Source organism: Grus americana, chromosome 4 (assembly GCF_028858705.1).
Source record: "Grus americana isolate bGruAme1 chromosome 4, bGruAme1.mat, whole genome shotgun sequence".
NCBI classification, from domain to species: Eukaryota; Metazoa; Chordata; class Aves; order Gruiformes; family Gruidae; genus Grus; species Grus americana.
The window spans coordinates 29,381,216-29,399,053 of NC_072855.1; positions in this window are offsets into that span (position 1 = coordinate 29,381,216).

The window sequence follows — 17,838 nt, forward strand, 5'->3', positions numbered from 1 at the left end:
TGTGTATCAGAGAAACTCTCAAACAGCTAAGAGAAAACCAGAACATTTCAGGCAGCCTGTTTCATTTTGACGATTTCTTTATTTCTTTAGCAAAGGGAGGAAAATAACTGACATTAGCTGCAGGCCCTGCCAAACCAGACATTTGTTTTCCATTAGCTGCACACATCCTTTCTTAAGGGCTTACTGTGAAATGAGACACAGCTCTGGGCATAGATCTGGTTTATGTAAGGCATTTTTGATAAGGATAAGTAAACTTCACACTCAGAAGGTTACTGTCTCTTCCTCTAATTCTGTATGGATTATCTCTCTGCTTAACACCCAAGGACTCCGAGTCTGTCCCACCCAGGAAGAGGTGTCCATCCAAATTTAAGAATAATACGCTATTTAAAATGGTAAACTTTTAGTTTAAAGCTATTTAAACCTTCTCTAGGCTAAAAAATGCTCCATCTGGGCTCAGGTGGGTGCTGTAGAGAAAGGCGTAACTCCTCAGCTGATCTTCTTGGTAATCTACAGCAAGTGGAAGAAAAAAAATGTTCCAGTCATTTTTTATTTTTAGCTGAAGTGTGAACTGGGAGCAATCCTTTGGCCAGACTGTTACCAGTAGTCTAGTGCGTGCGTAAGTAGTAACTTCTTTTGAAACCGAGTTTTCACATGATGCAGGTGCAAGAAGCTGCATGTGGCCACATGGATGCCAGAAGTACTTCAGAAGGAGTCATTATTTATATATTATATATATATATTATTTATATATAATATTTATTATATTATTTATATTTTATTTATTATTTATTAAACCCCCCACTTTTGTAAGTAAAACATGCCACGCACTTCAGTGGCTACATTTTTTATGGTGCTGAGTAACACAAGCTCTGTAAGAGGTCATTGCCTCTGAAAAATCAGGTCATTGATTCTTTGAATAGCACAAATATAGATAGCAAGAAGAGAAAGTGAAACGCAGTGTTCATCACTACCACAATCCCTGAATGAAAGCGAATTACTGGAAAGCTGAATCTCAGAGATACCTCATCAGCCCACAGGCTCCCAGGCTGTATCCTGGTCCCGATCACAAAGAGCTGGAGGAAACAAATAGGGTTTTCAGCCTCTTCTGGGGGTCAGTGGGCTTGGATGCTCTCTGACCAAAGAAGGAGGAGAGAGCCCTGCGCAGTCTAGAGATCCATGCGAGGCGTGCCCTGCCAGCAGATCCCTCCTGAGAAAGCCCATGGGAGGCTCCTGCTGCTGGCTGGAAGGGGGGCAGAGGGAAGCGGACAGGCAGGGAGGTAGAGCAGTTGAGGGTAAACAACATGCTTGGCAGGGTGTCTGGCTTTAATCACATCCCCCAGCTGGAGGTTAGTAGCCAAGGTCGGCTCTACCAGCCATGCCTGGTAGGGCAAATGGAGGAATGTGTGCTGTTTCTGTCCGTGGGGTCTCTCTGCAGAGGTTTTGGTCTTGGGTTGGAAGGGTGAACATCTGAAAATAAGGTGTGAGACTGTGGCTGAAGGGAGGCAGGGCATCGTTACAGAAGTATACTATGCAGAAAGAGTTGGAGGAGATAAGCAAGACCAGAAACGCCCTGCTCAGTTCAGGAGAGGCTCCACTGTGAGCAAAGATACGTTGGCTTGTGGGCAGCCCTCGGGATTCCCCATTCACAGAGTATGAAGAAAACGCATTAATTGGAATAAATGTTAATTATTTTTCAGTCTTGCAGAAGAGATACCAGGAAGACATAAATGACCTCTGTGGAAAAGTGAAAACTTCAGCAAGCTGTAGCTCAGGTTTCATTTTGGCTGGTACAGTATGATATGGGCAATGCTGCCCAGATGTGGTTCTTTACTGTTTATAATTTCGATGAGGCTAATATTTGACATGCTCATGCTGTATGTGGTATAGAGCATGGGATAAGTTAATGAAATCACTGGGATATATTAGTGGCTCCCAAAGCAAGGGAAATTCCACCCCAGGTGGTATTTTGATGATTCCTCATTGTTGAACTGTTTTTAACTGATTATTTTAAACGATCATCACTTTGTGCAAACAAATAAGAAAATCCTTCCCTCATCAGTCTTACAACCTGGAATTAAATGAGACTATAGTATTTTCCTAATTGGAATTCTATCCTTTTTCTTTTCTTTCTCTATCATAAGGTCCATTATGCTCATCAGAAAAGATTCAGGCTGTGAGATCAATCAAGAGTCATATCTGAGGCATGTAACTAAAATACAACAACTAAAATATGACAACCATTTTTCTTCTGTAGGATGGCTGAGTTGGAGAGAAGGAGATACTCCTATTTGTATTTAATGTTGGTTAAATCAGCTCTGAAAAAAAAAATAGGATACTGATCCCATTTCATGAGCGGCCTTAACCATCTAGACGGGCCCCACTTTGATGCCCATCACTGGCCTGTCTGCTGTGACCTGTGCTGTTTCTCTGATTTGGCTGGTCTGGCAATGGACTTCTTCTCAATCTCCTGTTCCCCAGGACTAGAGCTCACAATGCTTTTCCTTGCATGTGCTGGAACAATTTCCAGTGTCTTGGCACAGGGAATAGATTTTGGGGGCGTACAACCCAACTAACCTCTGCAGGGAATCTAGTCCCATGAAACAACGTGGAGGATATGTAAGCAAATTGCAGTTTTCATGACTAGACACACAGAGAGAGAAGGCATTTCAGAGACAAACTCGGACAAGTATGATTTGGCATAAATGCCTTGGCTATACCTAGCTGTTCAAAAGCAGTTGAAAAGATGTTTGCTAAACAATAGCAAATGCTTCTGTGGGGATCCAAATAGGAGCAAATGTCATTTTTTTAATGAAAGCGAGCATTTAAAGGAATATTCTCATTTTTGCAGTATTTGGTTAAGCTGTAGACAGCTATATAATCATTGCCAAAATAGGCAATGGATACAAATTATCTAGCATTTGAGTACTTTTAGCTTAAGGAATTTTATTTCATCCTTCAGTGGGATTTTTTGGCAAATTATGTTTTCCCTCTATATTCAGTAGCAAAGACTTTCTGCTTTCCAGGGCAGTAACTCACATAAGATGGTCCAAATGAGATCATGAAGTTTCTAATCTATGCCTTTTTTTCTTCTTCTTCTTTTCTAGGCACATATGTTCCCTTTCCTAAAACGTGTTCCTTCTGAATAACTTATGCCAACTCATCTTCTGGCCAAAAGGAAGATAGCAAAGCTTATTTAAAGACTTCCACTGTTTCTTTTTAAAAAAAACTTAAATCTTGCATGGAGGCTGTAGAAAAAGGTATATTGTATCATTTAAATGCATGTGGAGACTTCATTTCTACAAACTTTGGCTTAATTTGAGTGTTATTTTAACTCAGCCCTCGTTTGCGCCTGTTTGCCTATGAGGTGCAGTTTCACCAGTGCACTAGCACTTCATCCTGAGGGCACCACAGCAGGTCTCTTAGAAGCTGTGTCTGATGTTTGCTCTTTAAATCACCTTCAGGAGCATGTCCCAGGCTGCCACTGCTGCGTGGGGGGATGGTGCCGTGGCCAGCTCGTCAGCCCCGTTGTGTCCTCCTGTCACCATGGCTGGCATGGCACACGGTGAGGATTTCTTGGGTGATGTGGTCCTAGAGACTGATGCTACCAGCGGGAGACCTGGCACAAGGACTGATTAGTCTGAGTCTATGCAGTGATCTCCTAAACCTGAAGAAAAATGGTGCAACATTTTTAGAGGTTCCCACTGGAGTCCGGTCCTGTCCTTTGGCCACCCAAGCAGGACGGAGGCAAAAAAAGAGTGCGCTGCTAGGACCAGGTCTTGTTCCTAAGCTCATAGTAGTCTCTTCCCAGCGTGAACACCTTTGCTTAAAGAAACAGCACTTGTAATTGGTGTGTGGGGCTCAGGCTCCATGCTGAAACTATCTGCCTACCTGTAAGCCCACCTCAATGCTATCAAATCAGAGCAGGTGGTCTCTGTTGGACAACAAAGGCAGCTATCTTTGTTCTCCCCATGGAGAAGGGCAGTAAGCTGCCCATTCCCTCCCGCACGTGCCTGGGAAACAGGGCAGAGGAGCAGATGGCGTATCTGCAATACCCAGGACATCCCTCCTGCAGCAGAACAGAGTTGAGATGTCTGCTGCCTGGAAGGAAAATGGCAATGGGGACCCTCAGGGGTGCCTACGGAGCGTGCCTGGCACAGGGTCAGCGAACCCAGCAGCTTGTGGGTGCAGTGGGGTTGCCAGCTACTGAGCTCTCTGTGGTGTCCTGCTGGTCCCTCTTTATCGCCACAGCTCTGTCAAGCAGCCATCTGGGCATGCTGGGCATCTTGCTGCCTGATTTCACCAGCTCCTAGGGGGTCCCAACAGATGGATTTACCTTTAGCACAGGGGTAGGGGAACATCTATGATGTCCTCGGCCTCTATGGAGGGCTATCTCCACCCCAAGGCAATCCTTTGGCAATGGTGGATCTTGGTAATGAGGAAGCTTCTGGATGTGGAGGCTGAGAAGTGACATCCTGACAGTGATTTATTTTTCCTTTGCTTTTGCCTTTGTGAAGTAGACTGTCACAGCCATGATTGTACATGTGGTGATGGAGACGTTTGAGAAGGTGCATAGTGAGCTCTGGGGGACTGGTCCTCATTTCTGCGAGCTGTAAACTCTGCAGAGCACCTCAGGGCTGAGACACTGTGGAGTCACTTTTTGGTCCTCATTACCTTTAAAGGCCAGATCACCACATAGCCTGTCCTGCTCCGGGTTATCTGCCTCAGACTCATCTCATATGGACGTCCTTGAAGCATAACACACTCAGAGGGATTCCAGGTGGCTCCACCAGTGGGGAGAGGTCTGCCTAAATGAGTGTACCACTGGGATGGCGCTGTAACCCCATTTCTCTTGGCCAGCAGAGAAAGTGCAGCTTGCTTATCTACCCAGCTGTACAGACATCACCTCAGTGTTTAAATTTGTGTCTAATCTAGGCTGGCTCCGGAGATTAAGCGTTGCTCTAGCTAAGGACTCCATGCCTTGTGTCCCAGCTCCAGCACGCAGGGCCAACCATTTGCCATGAGCCCTGGCCCCAGCAAGGGCTGGCCCGCACCCTACGCTCCTTTGCTTCCTGGTCTCCACAGCAGGTGGTCCCCGCAGCGCCAGGAAGAGTGGGCTGACTGTCTGGGCTTGTGTCCTGCCAACAGCCTCTATGCAAAGCCCCCATGGCTGCTTTCATTTGACAACATAAAAAGGGGCTTGCAGCAGTCAGCAGGTAGCTATTTCTGTATTTTAAAACACGCATCTGTTCTCTAGGGTGAGTGCCCTGTGCTTAGATGTGTTATACCCTTACTGCCTACAGACCACAGGTGTTTGACTCATCTGCAGTTGGCCACTGCGTGGGCAGCAGATCCACACGTCTGAGGGCTGCTGGGTAGCTTGTGTAGGAAACAGGCAGCTTCTGAGAGGCTGGGGCTTGAGCTGGGAGGAGAAAATGGGATCTGGTTTGGGATTCAGAAGAGCTGGGAGATGGCCCCTAGCCCTTGAGCTGCAGAGCCCCTTCCCTCTTCCCTCACTTGGTCACACCTGCAAACAAGGATGTTGGGCAGAATGTGCAGGCATGGACATGTCCTTCCCGGCACAGCCCTCTTGCTGGGAAGCCTGACTCCCCTAGGAGGTGCTCGAGCACACACTTTCTGAGCAGGGTGGTGAAAGTGTGGACAGGCACCAGTGGCATGGAACTTCTCCCCTCTTGGTCACCAAGGAGGGAGTGATCATTGTGTCTGAAAGTAGTTTTGGTAAGCAGTAGCCCAGAACACCTGTTCAATGGGACAATGACCAAGGGGAGAGGGAGAAAAAGGCGGCAAAGGGAAAATGATGGAGAAAGAGGAGACATTTAGCAAGGCTCGAGAGGAACAGAGGATTCAAGAGTCTTAAGGCCAGAGGCAGATGAACTGGTGCAAAAAGTCCAGGAGGCCAGAGAACTCTGCTAATCTATATGCAGATGGTGTTGTGCATGGCCCATTCCTCAGAGGAGCAGCATCTCTTGGGGCTGTGCCCATGGGCAGTATCAGCTGTGGTGGAGGCCAACCAAACTGATCTTTTTGTAGCTGTTTGAGTGGGCAGGGCTCCCTGTTTGCCTTGCGCAGTGAAGCATGCAGTTATTCTTTTGTTATCGTCCATGTAAGCCTTGATACCTCTGTGGCAGTACCAGCTGGCATTAAGGGGCTGAAGGTGCACTTGGTGGACACCCAGCAGAAACCCAGGCTGCAGCCTTCTCGAAGGCTGTGACTGTTGGAAAGGAATGACTGAGAAACCACCATCAGAAAAAGAGCACTGTTGCCAGCTGCACAAGTGGGGTCCCTTCTCCCATGCATATCTCTGTTGCTGAAGAGAGAGAAGGAGGTGCCTGCTTGCCCAAGTCACCTGCACCCATGCACATGGTCTGTGTGTGTGAAACGCTGTCTGGTAATCATCTGCAGTGTCAGATGAAGGTACAGAGTACAGGGAAATGTTATTCTTGAAACAAGTGTGGGTCTGCACAGGGAACTGCGATAGGAATTTGTGTTAAAGCCAAATGTGGCTCCTTCCACAAGGAAAGAAACTGGAATATTCCTGGGATATTCCTGTTGAGATGAGGTGGGACAAAAAATGGGAGAGCTTGCAGGAATCAATGAAAATCCAAAGGAAGGAAATGGCACATGAAACATTTGAAGCTTTGCAAAAGTAATTAAGGCTAGTACTGAAGCTGAGGCCTTCACAGGATTGAAGGGGCTTGGGTTTTGGAGGCTCCCCAGAAAGAACAGATAAAATACTTCCAGGCACAATAAAAACATTTTTTTTGTGAAGGAACATTTGGATAGATGGGAAGTGCAGTTGCGACACCTCTGGCCTAGAATAGCAAGATGAACTGACGAGGTGATCAGCAGCCTGACTGCCATGGACAGGAAGCTTTTTTTGCAAAATATGATCAAGTTGGCTCTGACCAACTTGGAGCTTGTCAGCTGATGTGAGCAAAGACTGAAGGAGCTAAAATATCAGCTTCGCACCTAAAGAGTCAAAGATCAAAGTAGAAATTCTGTATGGACATGGAATTCAGCCAGTTAAAGGACTTGGGTAAGACATGAAACTTTTATAAGTTTCCTACTCTGTTTATAACCTTCTGTGCTGCAGAGGGAAGAATTGAGATGGTTACAGCTCATAACTCCTTAACAGGTTTATTTAACTTCAGTGCTAGAGCTCAAATGAACATGTAGGAGGATGGAGATTTTTTGAGCAATGGATGTGGCTCATAGAAGGAGCCTGCAGGAGATCATGGCTCTGCAGAGTCTCTCCAAAGAGAGGTGGAAATTTCCAGAGCCAAAACAGGCTTTTGAACTCATCACTCCAGGAGAGGCTGCCTAGGGGGATGTCCCAGGACTGAATGGCAGATAAAAGTCTCCAGGACTCAAGGTGACTCCTTGTTCAGTTTGATTTCAGAAAAGTTAGCATGAACTTTCTTGTACTTTATGAAACAACACCTTCTTTCTGCAGGAAATTACCAAATTCTGAGTCTTCATTGTAGTTCGGAAGTAAAAACTTAAAAGATTATTTTAAATTTCTGACAAACTGGAAATTTCATTCCTCATGCTACAAGACTGCTCTTAGAGTACAAACCAAACTCTTGTTTTGCCCTTTAAAATTAATGGCTGCAACAGAACTGGGATATTTCCTATTTGGTGTTCCAGACATGGACGATTTTACTTGATGTGCCATAGTTACTATGGCAGTTCTTTAGCTACTGTGATGACCATCAGTCATCCATTATTCACCTGTCACCGCTGAGGTAATCTTGTGAACTGCTGTTTCTCCACAGGTATATTCACACTTGCATCTTAAGGAACTGTTTTATCATTGGTGACTTTTAAAAAACATTTTTTCTGAAATGATGGAAAAGGAATATAATAATGAGTGACAGCTGCGGTAGTTCTGGGATGAAGTCCCCACATCCAGTTTTCAACATCTGAGAGAACTGATGACTGAAGGAGAAATCCTGCCTCCAAATGCTGCCTGTTATCAACCAGCTCCTTTTGCTTGGATTGTTCTAACAGTGAGCAGCATTGCAAGGATGGGGATTTTGATCCAGCAAGCAGCTGAGCACCTTGAGAACTCACTCAGCCCACAGCCACGCACCAGAAAGACCTAATTAATCTAATGATGGGGCTATAAAAAGCAGCTGCCAGCTAAGACACAAAGGAAGAGGATGGTTTAGAGGGGGTGATGTGGTTGGTTTAGTGCTTACGTCCTCTGGATGAAGAGGGAGTTCTGGATTGAGAACTGTGAGATAAGGTATGCAGGAGTGTGTTGATAACATGAGAAGGGGGTTGCCTTGTTAGGAGTAAGTACGGTGCTTAAATCCATTTCTAAGAGAGAGAAAAGGAGTGATTAGTCTAAGTGGAGGGTAGCTGAGTGCCCTGAGAGGTGAGGTCTTGATGGGACCCTGCTGTGGGACAGTAGGCCAGTCCCAGATCTGGTCATGGATGTAAGTATCTGAGGAGTTTCAAGAGCTCCAGATATTTTTGTCTTGTGCTGTGAGAAGTGCTTGGAGAAAAGCTAAAGAGAGGAATTACTAAGGGTATTGCTGGTGAGTAGACTGTGAAGAAGTGTTAAGGATATCATGCTGTGAAGCTCTGGCCTGTTCATCTCTCCAGTGCTTACAGTGGTGGCAGCAGTCAGGAGGCAAAGAGGTACTGTCACCCTGTCATGTTCAGGCCAGTGATAATAAAGAATTGATATTGTCTTCTTCCACTTTGTTGCAACTGAAATAGCACTTTGGAGGGGAAAAAAAGTGAACAATTTATTAGTCCTTAGTAATCACTGCAATTGTTAAAGTGGGGAAAAGCGGATATGAGCTGGTTTTGCCTCATATACAACCCAAGAGTTGTGCTTGCCTTGGCATCCAGTAGGTCCTTTGACTGGCAATTGAGCTCGCTGTTGAAATGTGAGATCAAAAGGTGAACAGCTACACTTGGGAGTGAATATGAAAAGAAACTCAGAAGCATTACGTAATACGGAGGGTAGCCTACATCCAGGAACTGTAATTGATCACAAAGCCAAGAACAGCAATACAAAATAAGAACATCTGCTGAATGGTTTGAATACACCAGGCATAGGAACTTTCAATAACACCTGTGCAGCAACTGGTCAGGAGTTGCTGATTTACAACTGGAAGACTGTGTATATTTTTACCATGTCTAACAATGGCAGAGAGACCGCTTGCTAAGCTGTAACACCAATACCAGGAACTTGTTTGTTTTTAAACCTTCTGAACTTGTTGTTGTCCAGTCAGGTTCTGGGATTTCTTCCATCCTTCCTGTTGCATCCTTGGACTACTACCATCTCCATTTCCTGTATACTCTCATTATTTCTTTCTTCATCTTGTGCCCCTACTGGAATCCTGTTACTATTTGCATAAGTGACATTGAAATCAATAGAATACATTAATTCCTCTTATTTTCAGTCTTGGATGACAGAACTGAGTACTGGGAAATAGTTTTTGAATTGCACTTAAGTTCTTGTAATATGGTGCTAGTGGTTGCAGATGCAGAGTTGCAACAGGCTTTTGCAGTAGTCTTTAGCTGCCTGGTATGCTGCTAAAGGTTACTCACACCTGGAGAATTGCTGCCCTGGATGTTCTTGTTTGGCTATTCTTGTTTGATACTTTCCTATTTTGGGGTTTCTGTGCAGCTGGTACCCATTTTACACCTAATAGAAGAGACAGAGGGAAGAAGGTATGTTCCCTGCTCTACCAAACTCCCTAAAATCTTGGGTAAAAACAGGCTGAAAGGATATGTATGCAAATCACAAAGTGTCGGAAACTACAGGAAGTGTTATCACTGCCTACACAGATCCTTGCTTGGAGGAACTCTCCCACACCAGCCAGAGATGATCTGTTGCTAGAGAGTAACGCCTCCTCTTTGCTGGCAGTAGCTTCTGTGGTTGGAGGCTGAGGAAATGAGGGAGAACATGAACTCACAGCACTGGGGTACAGGATCCTGCACAAGTGAGCTCTTCTGAAGCAACCCGAGCATCTCCTTCCTAATTAACCGGAAGTGAACTGGACCATGCAAGTTTGGATCAGATTTAGGTGGCACCCAAATTATACTTAATATGAATGAAGTGTGCTTGTACACTAAAAGCCACTTGGAATTGCTTAAGGACAGTTGACAAAATACATGTCGTGGTGAGCTGTCTTTCTCAGCACACTTCAGTCTCAATGCTATTAAGCTCCTATGCTTCATCAGTGACAAGTTTTCTTCAGGATGACAGTGCATCATCTTGCTATGGCTGTATTTCCCCAGACAGGGGGAATACATAGTCATTTAATGATCAGCAATTTCTTTTGGCCCTGAAAGCAGGTAGCTCAAACAGGTGTTTTGTCTGTACAGACTGTACTATTTCCTCTCTTAGTCTGTGTGAGAACTTCTCTGTATGTGTAGCTTTTAGCATAAAATGGACAAAAATCATACCAAGGGCAACTTCAGTATATGCTATAACATTCTGCTCTCCTTGTTTTGAGCACCCTATTTCAATGTTCTGAACCAAATGAATATGGTCACATTAAATTACTCAAGAGAACTTTTTATATTATAAAAGTGGAAGATAGTGTTCCTATGTCAGTCGTTATTTTTTTTCTGAATTACTTTTCCACTCCATACGGCTACTTACTGTATAATAGAATTGGAAGTTATTTATCTTGCCCTTACTGTTTCATTGGGGTTTATTTGGCAATAAACTGTATCAAGGGTAGGAAAGGAACTGTTTTTAGGACCAACCTTGTCAGTGCCTCATAGACCTCTAAGTAATGTAAGAAATGATGCATGTAGACATGCTGGGATGGATTTGTCCTCTTGCTATGGCAGAATCAGTACTGGAGTATTGTGTAGATTTCTTCTACGGTGGAATGAGACTTCTCTGACTATTAATGCTCTCAAACAAGGTAAAGAGGCCTGATAGTGCCCTCTTCACTCAGGGTCTGTGAGCCCTGAGACCATGAACAGGATGGTCTGACTTGCTCATGGGACCTTGGGGTACTGCTGCACCATATGCAGTCTCTGTTACAAGTCAAAATGGAAGCGTGGAGCCAGCTGACAAAATCTGACATGGGACCTTTGATCCTCAGGAGGGTGTCCTGAAAGCTCATGCATGCTGTGCACAGCTGTCTGGCTCTGCACTTAGTTGCATGAAAAGGGGCATACAGGCTCTTGGCAAAACCTTAGCCCTTAAAGAAAATTTCAAATTAGTGAAAAGTAACTGGTTATTTTTATGAAACTGACTGTGCATACCTAATTCTTTTGAAATCACAAGAAAGCAGAAAACTCCAGGATCCCATTGAAGCTTCTGTTGTAATAATAATTATTATTCTGTTTTCTTTTCCTATTTTTGGCACAGATCATACGGATTTCTATAGCATCTGGCATGCAGTTTTTGGTGAAATAAGAACTATAAAGGGCCTTATTTCCCTTAGGAACTCACATGCTAATTAAACCTGTACTATTACAGCTTATCTGAGCCAGACGAAATCAAAGCTTTGAGTCCATACACCTTAACTTTGAATGGCTTCAATTCTCAGGGACTGGATCAATTTGGAGGCTTCAGAAACCATCTGTAGCTCCTTGAAAGCTATAAAAGGTGAGGAAAAATATGATTTACACCTGCTGAACAAGCTATAAACTGAATTGCAGTTGGCCAGCTGTCATCCATTTTTGAAGCTGGCTTCAAAGCACTGTATGGTACATTCACCCCTCTACTTGGTCCTTTTTAAGGGCTGTATATTATGAGTTTATCTCCCTTACTATTGGCAATAGCAGTACTATGTTCTGATCATCATGCTCTTTAGGATGTATTGTTCCTTTAAGTTCTTATTTTTCTTAGTTTCGTACCACTGGCAGCAGAAATATTTCTGGACACTGCTAGGCAAGACGTTATGCTTTATCTAGTAGCGCTTAGCATCCTTCTTGCAAGCCTGAGGCTTTGAGTTTTGAGCTTTAGTGGATAAAGCCTGCATAACTCTTTGGAAAAATAAAGTTTCTGTAAGTGAAGTTTGATTAGCAACCGTTCCACAGTCGTTTCTAATCACACCTGGACACCATTTGATCCTGAATAGCAGGTGTGCCTGTTGTGTTGTGGCACAGCTGTAATCCAGCACCCGTGCAGAGTGACCAGCTGAATTGAGATCCATGTTCATCTCATCAGAATAAAATACTTTGGATTAGGTCCTTAGGGCAGGGTTGCCTGAGCAAACTGGTGTGTTTTCGAGCTGAAAAAGCCTAAACACTTCTCTGTTGGGATACCAGAAAGTTTTGCTGCTGCTCTTCCAGTGTGTAGGTAGGAAATAATCACATGATGTTCTCTGCACTTGCAGGTAACTTTGGAAAGCTTTAAGAGGAGTGATGTTTAAAACAAGGCACAGTGTATCTTCTGAATAGTGTCTCTTTTGAAAGGACAAGATAGGTGGGGCTGTTGTCATAGCATGCAACAGTTATTGAGCTGTATTCTAATTTGATATTGAAGGATAACAGGAAGAAAAAGTAAACAGAAGGCTTAAGGCATAAGAAGGATAGTTTACTCTGTGTAGCAAAACACACTGAAATGTGGCCCTGTTTAGGGACATCTGTGGAAGTTTGACCTCAGCACAAGCTGCGCATAAACCAGGCTGGAAATAGACCTTCAGTCATTGCAATCATTTTCTGCATCAAAGTGCATCACAGCACTGTGCTTTTGAATTGCTTTTAAGAAATAGTTAGAGCTGAGGTTTGAAAACTCAGTCCTTTGTTCTGCACATTATTTGCATGAAGCTACCAAATTCTTTATTTTCCTATCTCTAAAATTGTAATTATAAATACCTTTACATTCTACATTGTACAGATGTTCTGATGTGTGGAAAATCAGAGTATTCCTGAGGCCTGAGCTACCGATACCAGAAGTCCATATTATTCAATGTCTCATCTCTGGATGTAGCCGGTACAAATGATCCATGGGAAGATGTGTGAAATGCTGATGTGCGTTATTAAATTCCATTTTGGTCTTTAGCTTAGATCTTGAAATGGAGAACTGAAGTGTAAAATATGCAACGGCTGTAGCTAAATATGTAACTAACCGAAGTTCTGGATATTCATGTAAACATCCAGCTTCTTGAATCTTGCTAATTGCCTGGCCACAAGTTTTGCAGCTGAATTATGCAATGTATGAACAGGACTTTTTTTTTTCCAAACTTCCATCCTTCAACTTGACTGAAATGCCATCTTGTGTTTTTATTCACATATGTTCTTTTGCAACCCTCAGTCAAGTGATCTAAAATTGTACAAGAACACTTTTGACACTACATCCAAAGCAACATGCTAGACTCCACATTGCAAACCTGCAAAGAGATTATGCTTGGGGTTGTTCTTTTCTGGGGATATGGGGAAGGGGGATGCAGTGGAGATGCATGAAAGGGGAGAGGAGGATTTGAGACATACCTAGTGTCAAAGCTTGTCTTGGAGGCATACAGCTGGACTATAGACTGGACCTGCTTTAATACTCGTCTGTAACTACTGGGCCGCTTCTGCTTCCTGAGGGTCAGTCATACTTTGAGCTGACAGGAAATATCTCATGGGGCTTTGCTGGCAAGCAAAGCTTAATCTTGTGCTTTGTCTCTTTAATTTTAGCAGGCGCTGGCAGAGAGAAGGGGTGGTCATAATCTGTCAGAGTCTTGACAAGGCTGTCTCGCTGTCTGTACAGCCAATGACATTCAGATGGGATGTCAAACTGCATGCAGGTCCCATGGAGACTTTGTGACTAATGGTGTTAATAAGCATGTCATGCAAATTTAATCTGAAACAGCCTTCTCAACTGCTCGTTACTGCTTAATAGTGCTGAAGTGGTTATATTCTATGAGTCTATGAAATAGTTGATCTGACAGTATGGCTTTTGTTACATCTTCCTGCATTAGATTCTGGGATTATCCTTGGCTTTACAAAAGACAAGGTAATTTTTTTTTTAAAGCTGCAAGCATCTGTGAGCGAGCTCTGGTTCCCTGGGGACTGGTTCTCTTCAAGCTGTCTGCCTGGGTTTTCCTCCCTTGGAAAGGGGAAATATCTGCTTAGTCCCTTTCCCTTCCTGCCTTCACTGTGGCTTCTGGCTAGGGCATGGCTCTGGTGTCTGTGAAGAGCTGCTGGATCTCATCATAGGACGTGGCCTTTGGGGCAAATGGGGGGTACTTCCATTTTGAGTATCTGGAAGGGTAAACTGTAATGTAACTAACTTAATAGAAAAGTGAATTCTGACACAGAGTTCTCTTAGACTTCTGCAACCATCTTGTACAGATCTCATCAAAAGCTGGAATTATGAATCTTGGTTCACTTTCCTGGGGCAAAGCAGAATCATAATATTCAGTTGCTTAGTCACAAGACTCAAAACAAAACACTCCAAACAGGGTATGGTAAGAAGAAAACAAAGTTATTAACTTGTCAATGTCTTGGTTGATCAGTTGCTGCAAAGAGGAGAAACTAAACTGATGCACCACACAGATAAATTATGCAATGTTATGAAACAGATGTTGAGAAACTGATTAAATGCACATATCCTTTGTACTTAGAAATTATTTCTGGAAGTTCCCAGCCGTAGTCATGGCATGTGGCAGCTTAGGCATCATGTGTCTGAGATCTAAATATAGCAAACCAGAATCTCTGGTGCTGGATCAGTATCCAGTGATCAAAAAAGACAAAGGACCTGCTGTTAGGATAGGGTTTTTTCTGCCTGCTCCTTCTATCCAGTGCATTTTGGATTACTTATTTAATGACATTTAATCATTAATTACTTGGTTGTTTGAAAGCCTGTTTATATTGATGATTATGGCTGCTTGCATATGTAGCCAACCCATAAACTTATCTGGGTTTCAGATGCAGCTTGTTAAGTTTTAGCATGTGGTTGCCCTGTGTGAGGACTCACTAAAACTCTTGTCTGTGAAGTCGTGCCATCGGTCAAGGACTGTTCACTTTTGCTCTGCGTGAAGAAAAGTTCCCTGGAGCGAGGTGACCATTTTCTAACGGGTTCCCCAATGCCACTTAAGATGCAGAGGCACAGCTCCTGCTGGGAACCCCACTGGTTCAGGTGTGTTTTCATGATAGAACCCAGCACCTCTAATATGAGGCACTCCAGGAGCAGCAGGTTAAGTCAGACTACAAAACTAATTTTAGCAGTCTACAATCTTCTAAGACATAACTGTTGCCCCTAAGTGAGGGCAGGGTGGGAAGAAGCCATTCAGCTGTGAGTTTGGCCTTGCAATAACAGCACTGAGGGCTAATTCTTGGATCAGGTCGTAGGCTTCTTACCACTAGAAAGGGGACAAATAGGGAACCTTCGTACCCACATTTAATACAAACTACAGAGAGTGAATTTTATTTAAGGTTTTCTCTGGAGGAATGTTTTTGTGACTAAGCCAAAAGCAAGTGGTTTTACATGGTATCTCAGTGTGTAAGGGATAGATTATCTAGGCTCCCCCATGGCTTAGAGGGTTATGGATGAAGTACCAGCACAGCAGAAGTGCTACAGGCCAGCTGGTAGCTCTCTCGGACAAAATGTTGAGAGGTACTTATGACTGGATACAATATGCTATGGTTAATATTGAATGAAGGCGAAAAAAAAAATCCCTTGCCACTCTGAGTGTGTGGTCTCCTGGGGTATGAAACTAAAGAGATACTGCACTCTTGCTTATCGCTTCTGAAGGCAATAAATATTTGAGCAGCTTTGGTTTCCACTTTGGCTGAAGTGATGGAAGCACTTCCTACTAAAGCAGGTCTAGATGCAGCTGGATGCCTGCCTGAAGCAGGGGGATTGCCAATGAAGTACAACCTCTGTTTTGGGTCTACAGTCATTGGAAGTCAGGCATAAATGGTATTTTTTTTCCAGAAGAAAGTCTACATATAAAACTTATTAGGCAAGCCACACTACTGAGTACTCTAACTGGATAATTAACTTTTTCCCTGAGATCTTTTAGTGAGGCAAAGGTTAAACCATACAAAATTCAAGAAGGACAAAAGCAAGGAATAACTTTGAGAAGGAATAAAACGTTGCAACAATACAGGCTGGTACTGACTGGTTGGGGAGCAAGCTGGGCATGGGCAGTAGCATGCCCTGACAGCAGAGGAGGGTAACAGCATCCTGGGCCGCATTAACAGGAATGTAGGCTGATCCAGGGAAGTGATTATTCCCCCTGTCCAGCACTTGTCTAATCAAATCTGGATACTGCATCTAGTTTTGTTTCCCCTTCCATGCCAATACAAGAAAGATGGTAATAAGCTGGAACTACTCTAGAGGAGAACCGCCAAGCTGGTCATGCAGGAGCACCTGCCCTGTGAGAAGAGGCTGACAGGCTATGGCTTGTTCAGCTTGGAGGAGAGATGGTTTTGGGGCTAGCCAACAGCATCCCCCCCAGTATCTGTGGGAATGTTGTCTGACTGGATATAAGGAACTCCACGAGGACAGTTAAGGATTGAAACAGGCAGCCCATAGATGTTGAGCAGGTTCCATCCTTGGAGGTTTTGAAGACCCAACTGGATCAAGCCCTGAGCAGCCTGGTTTGATCTCACATCTGACCCTGCTTGAGGAGGAGGCTGGACTAGGAGACCTCCCGTGGTCCTAGAGCTACCCCTTGAACCTATGATCAGTGTTGTATGCTAATATCAATAACACCTCTGAATCAGTTACATCTGGTTATTTTGCCAGATCTTTCAATGATGGACCTAACCTGTGGTACACACCCATGCTTGGGTTGATGGCAGTGCTGTCTCAGGTGACAGATATGAAGCCCAGCTAGACAGCCCCTAGAAGAAAACAGCACTCTTGCAGTTAAACAGCTGTGAGAATCTTCTTGCAGACCATAATATATATTTAAAATAATTCCCCTCAACTGAAGGTGAGTAAACTACTGTGAATGGGGAGCAGTTAGGGGATAGTCTTGGCAGAAAGGACTGCATCTTCTCCCTTTGATTTGAAAAGCTCTATGTGATCAAAGAAAATAGTACTGCTTAAATGGTGAGGAAAATAAAACCTGAACTTAGAGAAGCAAAAACTTCAGTTCTCTGAAAGGCAAAAGCTACTGCTAAATTGGCTGTGATGACAGCCATCAGGTTGTTTGTTATGACTTATGTTATATTACAGTCAAGAAGGAAGATAACCTCAGTGTAGTGTCAAGTTTATTTTAATAATGTGGCTTTCATATCTGACATTGCGACTGTTTTATTCACCTACCTTATGGCAAGGCTTTCTGGAAGGAGAAAGAGGGCAAGAGTAGAGATTGGATGTTCAGGCTGTAATGTTTACAGTCTCAACAAGAACAAATGCTGATGCCTTCATGGACATATCCAACTAGTATTAAATATGGTGGACTCCATATACACATCATACATAGTTACCCCCTACTTCAAAAAATAGAAATGATAAACCATCATAAAGCACTGATGATTCTGGCTCTGGGTGCATTATCAATTTGATGAAGATATTTCGAGATTGCACACAATCTCTCTGCCCAAATGGTCATGTAGTAAAACGTTGGGAAACAAGATATGTAAAAGCAGCTGATGTCTTGGTGGCAGCTCACTTCTTAGGTTCTTAATTTACCTGGCTTTGTTATCTTGGCAGGTAACACAGCAGAGTAAACCTTCAGCAGCTTGCCAGAGTGTGTGTATTTTTTTTTGTATCTTTTGTGGTACTTGTTTTGACCTCAGTTTGATGTCATGAATTTGATTCATGTGCTTCACCTGAAAGTATTAATTTCTGTGCTGTCTATGCTGAATGTAATTTTAGTCTTTATATTTTTCTTGGTTTTGCTTGTAATTTAAGCCAAAGGGGTCTTTAACCTAGCACATCTGCCAGGGCTC